General features: G+C 38.0%; 1 pseudogene; it reads right to left on the reverse strand.

Annotated features, from left to right (window-relative positions):
- Positions 1-9338: 9338 nt before the first annotated feature.
- Positions 9339-9435, reverse strand: LOC119878841 (annotated as a pseudogene).
- Between the last annotated feature and the right edge of the window lie 956 nt (positions 9436-10391).

Here is a 10391-nt window from a genome sequence, read left to right on the forward strand (position 1 = left end):
GATATCTTTTTGTGTTTTTGATTTGTATTTCTTGGTAATTACTGATGTTAAGCACAACTTCATGTACCTCTTGGACATGTGGATATCTTCTTTGGAAAAATATCAGCTCAGGTCCTTCGCCCCTTTTTTAATTGAATTATTTGGGGTTTTCTTTGTTTTTTTAAGTATCGAGTTGTAGAAGTTCCTTAAATATTTTGGAAATTAATGCCTTATCAGACATATGGTCTACACGTATTTTCTCCTATTCTTTGTGTCACCATTATTATTCTGTTATTAAGTATTTTGTTAATAATTTCTTTTGCTGTAAAGATAACTTTTTTAGTTTGATGTAGAGCCACTTGTTTATTTTTGCTTTGTTGCTTGTGCTTTTGGTGTTCTATGCAAAAACTCATTACCAAGACCAACATCAAGGAGTTTTTAACCCTATATTTTCTTCCAGAAGTTTTAATTATATTACATATGGGCTTTATTTTTGTCATGTTGCATTTTATGAAATGCTTTTATTATGCTTTTGCTATGAGGATTCTGTGATTTTTATCCAACGATATATTAATGTATCATGTTTATTGACTTGTGTTTGTTGAGCCTTCTTTGCATCCTAGGGATAAATCCCATCTTTGTGGCATACCATCCTTTTAATGTGCTAACTTTATTAACTAGTATTTTGTTGTGAATTTTTGCATTTATGTTCATCGGGCTATTGGGCCTTTAGTATCTATATGCATTTTTTTTAAGATTTATTTATTTATGATAGACATGGAGAGAGAGAGAGGCAGAGAGAGAAGCAGGCTCCATGCACCGGGAGCCCGACGTGGGATTCGATCCCGGGTCTCCAGGATCGCGCCCTGGGCCAAAGGCAGGCGCCAAACCGTGCGCCACCCAGGGATCCCATGCCTTTTGTATCTGGATAGTGGAGGTCTTATAAAGTGAATTTGGGAGTATTCCCTCTTCTTCAATTTTTGGGAAGGATTTCAGAAGGATTGGCTTTGATTCTTTAAATTCACCAGTGTTTGGTAGAATCCATGAGTAAAACTATCTTGTCCTGGACTTTTCTGTTTTGGGAGGTTTTTGATTACTGATTCAATGGCTTTTCTCATATTTATTCTGCTCAGATATTGTTTTTTTTTCTTGCTTCAGTCTTGTTAGGTTGTATGTTTCTAGAAATGTACAATTTCTTCTAGATTATCCAATTCATTGGTATATAATTGCTTATCGTAGTCTCTTCTGATATAAAAGATTTTATTTATTCATTCATGAGAGCCAGAGAGAGAGGGAGAGGCAGAGACACAGGCAGAGGGAGAAGCAGGCTCCATGCAGGGAACCTGATGTGGGACTCGATCCCTGGTCTCCAGGATCAGGCCCTGGGCCAAAGGCAGGTGCTAAACTGCTAAGCCACCCAGGCTGCCCTCTTCTGATATTTTGGAATGATGTTTCAATTGTAATATCCCTCTTTTATTGATAATTTTATTCATTTGAGTCTTTTCTCTTTTTCTTGGTTAGCCTAGTGAAAGGCTTGTCAATTTTGTGTAGTTTTTTAAAAAAAAACTAATTCTTTTAAATTTTTTTAGTTTTGTTAGTCTTTTGTTTTATTCTTCTGTGTTTCATTTTTTCTATTCTAATCCTAATTATTTTTTCTTCTGTTACCATTGACCTTAGTTCAAGCTCCTTGAGTTGTAAAGTTTGATTGTTTATGTGAGATATTTCTTTGTTTAATGTAGGTGTTTATGATTGTGAACTTTCCTCTTAGAACAGCTTTTAATGCATTCCATAAATTTTGGCATGTTATATTTCCATTTTCATTTATATCAAGATTTTTTAATTTCTCCTTTGATCCATAGTTTGTTCAGTAGTGTGTTTTGATTTCTATGTTTGTGAATTTCCCAACTTTCCTCTTCTTATTGGTATCTATATAGTGGTCAGAAAAGACATGTGATATAATTTTAATTTTCTTGAATTTGTTAAGACTTTTTTGTGTCTAAACATATGATCTGTCCTGGAACATGTTCTGTCTGCACTTGAGAAGGATGTGTATTCTGCTGCTGTTGGGTGGAATGTTCTATATATGTCTGCTACGTCTATTTGATCTATAGTGTTTTTCACATATCACTATCTAGTGTTGAATAACAATATATGATCATATAGTCATATGTTATATGCAATCATGTGTATATACAGTCAGATAACACTGTAGTGCTCTTTCCTTATTGATTTTCTGTCTGAGTAATCCATCAATTATTGGGTATGGAATATTAAAACCCTTCTTATTGTATTGTTGTTTATTTCTCCATGCAGCTCTGTTATTATTTGCTTTATATATTTGGATGTTCTGATGTTGGATGCATACATATTTGCAATTATTATGGCTTGTTTGTGAACTAATCCTTTTATCATTATACAGTGACATTCCTTGTCTCTTGTGACTATTTGAAACTTACTCTATTTCTGATAGAAGTATAGCCATTCCTCCTTTCTTTTGGTTACCATTTGTATGGAATGTTTTCTATCCCTTCACTTTCAATCTATGTGTGTCTTTAAAACTATAGTGAATCTCTTGTAGACAGCATATTGTTGGATCTAGTTTCCTGTTTTTTTTTTTTTAACCATCCCAGCCTCTCTAGGTTTTTGGATTGGAGAATTTCATCCACCAATGTTAAAGTAATTATTGATAGGTAGGGCCTTCCTATGGCCATTTTGTTAATTGTATTCTTTCTTTTTTAACTTTTGTTAATTGTTTTTTTCTGACTGTTTTGTAATTCCTATATTCTCTTCTTTGTCCCTTGCTGTCTTATTTTTCTGATTTGATGACCCTTTGTGGTGGTGTGCTTTGATTCTTCTATCTCAATACTTTGCTCATCTACTACAGGGTTTTTCTTTGTTAGTGCCATGAGGCTTATGTACCCTATCTTATAGTTTCAGCATTCTCTTTTAAACCAATAATAGTTCACTGTGGGGCTTGGATGGGTCAGATGGAAGTAACTGAGGGCAGGAGGGGCTTACTGTTAGGGTCTCTAATTTGGTGAGGCTTCTGTCTCTTCTCTGAGATAGGAGTACTCCTGGCTGAGCTCTTTGGTTAGGTGAGCCTGCTGACTCAGCTTGGCATTCAGATTGAGCTGCTTGCTGGCTGGCTCCCTGGTTGAGTGGCTTTGTATTGGCTTCATGGTCAGGTGGAGCCATTAGCTGGATCAGCATTCACCTCTGGTGGGCTGGAGTCACAGGCAGAGTGGTGCTACTAGTTTTTACTTTGCTTATGAGTGGGGCTGCAGGCTGGGTCTGCAATTGGCCCTGGTAGGGTGAGAGTACAGGCTATGCCCCCAATCCAGATGTGCCTCTGGCATGACTCGGCATTCAGGTAAAGTCTCTTTGGGATTAGGGGGGACCTCAGGCTGTGCTCAGCAATCAGGCAAGGCTGTGGGCTGGGTTCTAGTGCTGGACAGGGCCATTGGCTATGCTCTGTGTCCTGTATGTTGAGCTCCAAGGATGTCCATGGTCACTATTGAGGTGTCCTGAATAAGAAGGGCTGTAGTCTCTGCTCAACAATTGAACAGAGCTATTGGGTTGGCTCTTTGTCTAGGTGAGGTCATAGCCTGGGCTGTGTGACCTCTCATAGATCATTGATTAGGCTCCTAGGTGAGGCAGTGTACCACACTGGGTGGGTTTGCTGACTTCCTTCCCTGTGTGAGCAGGCTGTAAGATGGCTCTGTCTATAGAGACCTTTGTTTTTTTGTTTGTTTGTTTTTGTTTTTTAAAGATTTTATTTATTTATTCATTAAAGACACACAGAGAGAGGCAGAGACACAGGCAGAGGGAGAAGCAGGCTCCATGCCGGGAGCCTGATGCGGAACTTGATCCCAGGACTCCAGGATCATGCCCTGGGCCGAAGGCAGGTGCTAAACCACTGAGCCACCCAGGCATTCCTTATAGAGACCTTTAGGTGGACACACAGAACCAAACCCAGCCAGTTGGGTTGGGGCGTCATCACTTTTTTTTTCTTCGCTTCTCATTTTTTTGTATATTTTTTATTTATTAGAGTTTGATTTGCCAACATATAGTATAACACCAAGTGCTCTTCCCATCAAATGCCATCCTCAGTGCCCATCACCTAGTCACCGCATTTCCTCACCCACCTCCCCTTCCACTACCCCTTGTTTCCCAGAATTAGGAGTCTCTCATGTTATGTCTCCCTCTCTGATATTTCCAACGCATTTTCTCTCCTTTCTGCTTTAATCCTTTTCACTATTTTTTATATTCCCCATATGAATGAAACCATATAATGTTTGTCCTTCTCCGATTGACTTATATCACTCAGCATAATACCCTCCAGTTCCATCCACATTGAAACAAATGGAGGGTATTTGTCATTTAAATGGCTGAGTAATATTCCATTGTGTATATAGATCACATCTTCTTTATCCATTAATCTTTTAATGGGCACTGAAGCTCTTTCTACAGTTTGGCTACTGTGGACATTGCTGCTATAAACATTGGGGTGCAGGTGTCTCGGTCTTTCACTGCATCTGTATCTTTGGGGTAAAACCCCAAGCAGTGCAATTGCTGAGTCATAAGGCAGCTCTATTTTGAACTGTTTGAGGAACCTCCACACAGTTTTCCCGGGTGGTTCCACCAGTTCACATTCCCACCAACAGTGCAAGAGGGTTCCCTTTTCTCCGCATCCTCTCCAACATTTGTTGTTTCCTGCCTTGTTAATTTGCCCCATTCTCACTGGTGGGAGGTGGTATCTCATTGTGGTTTTGATTTGTACTTCCCTGATGGCAAGTGATGCAGAGCATTTTCTCATGTGCTTGTCTATGTCTTCCTCTGTGAGATTTCTGTTCATGTCTTTTGCCCATTTCATGATTGGATTGTTTGTTTCTTTGCTGTTGAGTTTACTAAGTTCTTTTTAGATCTTGGATACTAGCCCTTTATCTGATATGTCATTTGCAAATATCTTCTCCCATTCTGTAGGTTGTCTTTTAGTTTTGTTGACTGTTTCTTTTGCTGCGCAGAAGCTTTTTATCTTGATGAAGGCCCAAGAATTCATTTTTGCTTTTGTTTCCCTTGCTTTCACAGATGTATCTTGCAAGAAGTTTCTGTGGCCAAGTTCAAAAAGGGTGTTGCCTGTGTTCTCCTCTAGGATTTGGATGGATTCTTGTCTCATATTTAGATCTTTCATCCATTTTGAGTTTATCTTTGTGTATGGTGTAAGAGAATGGTCTAGTTTCATTCCTCTGCACATGGCTGTCCAATTTTCCCAGCACCATTTATTGAAGAGACTGTCCTTTTTCCAGGAGATAGTCTTTTCTGCTTTGTTGAATATTAGTTGACCATAGAGTTGAGGGCCCGTTTCTGGGTTCTGTATTCTGTTCCACTGATCTACGTGTCTGTTTTTGTGCCAGTACCACACTGTCTTGATCATCACAGCTTTGTAGTACAACTTGAAATCCAACATTGTGATGCCCCCTGCTCTGGTTTTCTTTTTCAAAATTCCCCTGGCTATTCAGGGTCTTTTTTTGATTCCACACAAATCTGAAGATGATTTGTTCCAACTCTCTGAAGAAAGTCTATGGTATTTTGATAGGGATTGCATTAAATGTGTAAATAGCCCTGGGTAGCAGAGAAATTTTCACAGTATTAATTCTTCCAATCCATGAGCATGGAATATTTTCCATCTCTTTGTGTCTTCCTCAATTTCTTTGAGTTTTTAGGGTATAGTTTTTAGGGTATACATCCTTTATCACTTTGGTTAAGTTTATTCCTAGGTATCTTATGCTTGGGTGCAATAAACCTGAATGGGATTTTGGTATTGATTAATTTCTCTTTCTTCAGTCTCATTATTACTGTATAGAAATGCCACTGACTTCTGAGCATTGATTTTGTATCCTGCCACATTGCCAAAATGCTGTATGAGTTCTAGCAATCTTGGGGTAGAGTCTTTGGGTTTTATAGGTACCTTACCATGTCATCTGTGAAGAGGGAGAGTTTGACTACTTCTTTGCAATTTCAATGCCTTTTATTTCTTTTTGTTGTCTGATTGCTGAGGCTAGGACTTCCAGTACTATGTTGAATAGCAGTGGTGAGAGTGGACATCCTTGTCGTGTTCCTGATCTTAGGGGAAAGGCTCTCAGTATTTCCAACCATTGAGAATGATATTTGCTGTGTGCTTTTCATAGATGACTTTTAAGGTGGTGAGGAATATTCCCTCCTTCCCTACACTCTGAAGAGTTTTGTTCAGGAATGGATGCTGTATTTTGTCAAATGCTTTCTCTGGGGCCCCCCGGGTGGCTCAGTGGTTTAGCACCGCCTACAGCCCAGGGCCTGATCCTGGAGTCCCAGGATCGAATCCACCTTGGGCTCCCTACGTGGAGCCTGCTTCTCCCTCTGCCTGTGTCTCTGTCTCTCTCTCTCTCTCTCTCTCTCTCTGTGTGTGTATGTGTGTGTGTCTCATGAAGAAATAAAATCTTTTAAAAAATGTTTTCTCTGCATCTATTGAGAGTATCATATGGTTCTTGTTTTTTCTCTTGTTGATATGATCTATCACGTTGATTGTTTTAAGAGTGTTGAACCAGCCTTGCATTCCAGGGATAAATCCTGCTTAGTCACGGTGAATAATCTTCTTAATGTACTGTTGGATCCTATTGGCTAGTATATTTTTGAGAATTTTTGCAACTGTGTTAATCAGGGATATTGGTCTATATTCTCCTTTTTGGTGGGGTCTTTGGTTTTGGAATTAAGGTGATGCTGCCTTCATAAAATGAGTCTGGAAGTATTCCGTCCCTTTCTATCTTTCAGAACAGCTTTAGTAGAATAGGTTTTGTTTTTTCTTTAAATATTTAATAGAATTCCCCTGGGAAGCCATCTGGCTCTGGACTTTGTGTCTTGGGAGGTTTTTGATGACTGCTTCAATTTCCTCCCTGGTTATTGGCCTGTTCAGGTTTTCTGTTTCTTCCTGTTCCAGTTTTGGGTCGTTTGTGGTTTTCCAGAAATGTGTCTGTTTTCTTCTAGATTGACTAATTTATTGGTGTATAAATAAATTGCTTTATTAAAATATTATAATAATATTTTTATTATTATATATATATAAAATTACATGGTTTTTTTTATTTTAAATTTTGTATTTCATTGGTATTGGTTGTGATTTCTCACCTTTCATTCATAATATTATAATTTGAGTCCTTTCTCCTTTCTTTTCAATAGACTGAATAATGGTTTATCTCTCTTACAAATTCTTTCAAAGAACCAACTCCTGGTTTTGTTGATCTGTTCTACAGTTCTTCTGGTCTCTACTTCATTGAGTTCTGCTCGAATCTTTATTAACTCTCTTCTTCTACTTGGTATAGGTTTATTTGCTGTCCTTTCTGCAGTTCCTTTAGGTGCAAGGTTAGCTTGTGTATTTGTTTTTTCCAATTTTTTGAGGGATGCTTATATTGTGATGTATTTCCCTCTCAGGACTGCTTTTGCTGTATCCCAAAGATTTTGAATGGTTGTATCTTCATTCTCATTAGTTTCCATGAATCTTATTTAATTCTTCTCTAATTTCCTGGTTGACTCTTTCATCTTTTAGCAGGCTGCACTTTAACCTCCATGTGTTTGAGTTTCTTCCAGATTCCTTCTTGTGATTGAGTTTAAGTTTCAAAGCATGGTGGTCTGAAAATATGCAGGGAACAATCCCAATCTTTTGGTATTGCCTGGTTTGTAAGCCAATATGGTCTATTCCAGAGAAAGTCCCATGTGCACTTGAGAAGAATGTGTGTTCAGTTGTGTTGGGACCTAAAGTTCTGTAGATATCTGTGAAATCCATATGATCCAGTGTATCATTTAAAGCTCTTGTTTCTTTGGTGATGTTGTGCTTAGAAGATCTGTCATTTGCCGCAAGTGCTAGGTTGAAGTTTCCTACTATTAGTGTATTATATTTAATATGTCTTTACTTTGGTTATTAATTGTTTGATATACTTGGCAGCTCCCACATTAGGGGCATAAATATTCATGATTGTTAAGTCTTCTTGTTGGATAGACCCTTTGAGTATGACATAGTGTCCCTCTTCATCTCTTACTACAGTCTTTGGGATAACCTTTATCTGATAGGAGGATTGCCACCCCAGCTTTCTTTTGAGGACCATTTGAACGTTAATGGTTCTCCACCCTTTCATTTTCAGGTTGGAGGTGTCCTTAGGTCTCAATGAGTCTCTTGTAGACAGCAAATGGATGGGTCTTGCTTTTTTATCCAGCCTGAAACCCTGTGTCTTTTGGTGGGATCATTTAGCCCATTCATGTTCAGAGTAACTATTGATAGATATGAACTTAGTGTCACCATAATACCTATTCAGATCCTTGTTTTTGTGGGTAGGTTCTTTGGGCTTCCTATTTATTTTACAGGGTCCCTCTTAACATTTATTGCAGAGCTAGTTTAGTGGTCACATATTCTTCCAGTTTCTGCATCTCTTGGAAGCTCTTTATCTCTCCTTCTATTATGAATGAGAGTCTTGCTGGATAGAGTATTCTCGGCTGTATGTTCTTCTCATTTAAGACCTGAATATATCCTGCCAGCTCTTCTGGTCTGCCAGGTCTTGTGGAGAGGTCTGCTGTTAATCTGATATTTTTCCCTATATAAGTTATGGATCTCTTGTCTCTTACCACGTTAAGGATTTTCTCTTTATCTTTGAAATTTGCAAGTTTCACTCTTAAATGTTGAGGTGTTGAACGGTTTTTATTGATTTTATTTTATTTTATTTTATTTTATTTTATTTTATTGATAGAGGATATCTCTATCTCCTGGATCTGAATGCCTGTTTCCCTCTCCAAATTAGGGAAGTTCTCAGCTATGATTTGTTCAATATGTAGATTTTCCTTCTCAGGCTATCATTTATTTCCCTTAACCTTTCCTCATGGTCTTTAATTGTTTTTCTCTTTTTCCTCAGCTTCCTCCTTGCCATAAACTTGTGTTGTATATCTCTCACTCTTTCTTCTACCTCATTAACCCTCATCATTAGGACCTCCAGTTTGGATTGCATCTCATTTAATTGATTTTTAATATCATCCTGATTAGATCTAATTTCTGCAGTTATGAAGTCTCTTGAATCCTTTATGCTTTTTTTCCAGAGCTACTAGTAGCTTTATAATTGTGCTTCTGAATTGACTTTCTGATACTGAATTGTAATCTAAATTCTGTAACTCTGTGGCAGAGAGTACTGTTTCTGATTCTTTCTTTGTGTTGAATTCTTCCTTCTAGTCATTTTGCTAAGTGCAGAGTGGCTGTATGTGAGCGGGCTGAGTCAGAATATCAACCATGACCTAAGTAAATTTCACCCTGGATGATTCTGACAAGGCCAAAGACCAGAAGTTGAAAAAATATGGAATGCTGCATGTTATCCTTGTGCAAGGGCCATGCTAATCTTCTCTGTATCATTCCGATTTTAGTATATGTGCTGCTGAAGTGAGCACCATCACTTTGGTTCTCCAATGGCTCTCACTCTGGCTCTTAGCTAAGAGCTCTGTTCAGGTACTTACACTCCCCAAACCACAGCTTACCATGATCCCTGCCTTAATTGCTATGAGCCCCTTTCTCCCTCTCCATCTCTGATGCTTGAAAAGTCTTATGCTATTTATTTCTCCAGTGGTCCCTGTGAGATGAGACTGAAGTGTAGGCATCCTTAGAAGCACTCATAACAGTGGAGAAGCTGGATACCCTCCCTTGGGCTTTTTCACACTGGAGAAATCAGAGGTTTCTGGGAGTATATCTTTCTGCTGTACTGCACTGGTTTTGGGAAAGGGTGATTAGGTCAAAGTAAAACTGCTCCTTTTACCCTTCAAATGCATTATTTTATTTTATTTTTTCTGAGCCAAGTAGATACTCCAGCCTCATCCTTGGTTCTAGGACTTTCACAAAGATGCCTTGACTATAGATACTCCTAGTTGGTTTTTCTCTGAGGGAACTGGAGAAGATCATTTTTCTTGCCATCTTGGTGATATCATTATGACTTTTATGCTTAAAAAGGCTTTCTCTATCCATGTTCATATAAAATTCACCTATATTATCAACTATATGTCAGTAGTTTCATTGTTTCACAATTATGCCTTTAATTCATCTGAGAATTTATTTTGATAAATGTTATGAGGAAAAAAAAACCCTTTTTTCTTTAATAACTAATCACTTTAACACTTTTTTATATAGACATACCTTATTTTATCGTGCTTCACACAAATCTTTTTTTTTTTTTTTTTTTTTTACAAATTGAAGTTTGTGGCAAACGTGCATTGAGCAAGTCTTTTGGTGTTATTTTTATTTCAACAGCATTTCTCACTTCATGTCTCTGTGTCCTTCTTGCAGTTCAAACTTACTCATTATTATTTAATTTGTTACGTGGATCTATGATCAGTGATTGCAACCAACTGAAAGT

This window comes from Canis lupus, unplaced genomic scaffold (genome assembly GCF_011100685.1).
Source record: "Canis lupus familiaris isolate Mischka breed German Shepherd unplaced genomic scaffold, alternate assembly UU_Cfam_GSD_1.0 chrUn_S1966H2165, whole genome shotgun sequence".
NCBI lineage: Eukaryota > Metazoa > Chordata > Mammalia > Carnivora > Canidae > Canis > Canis lupus.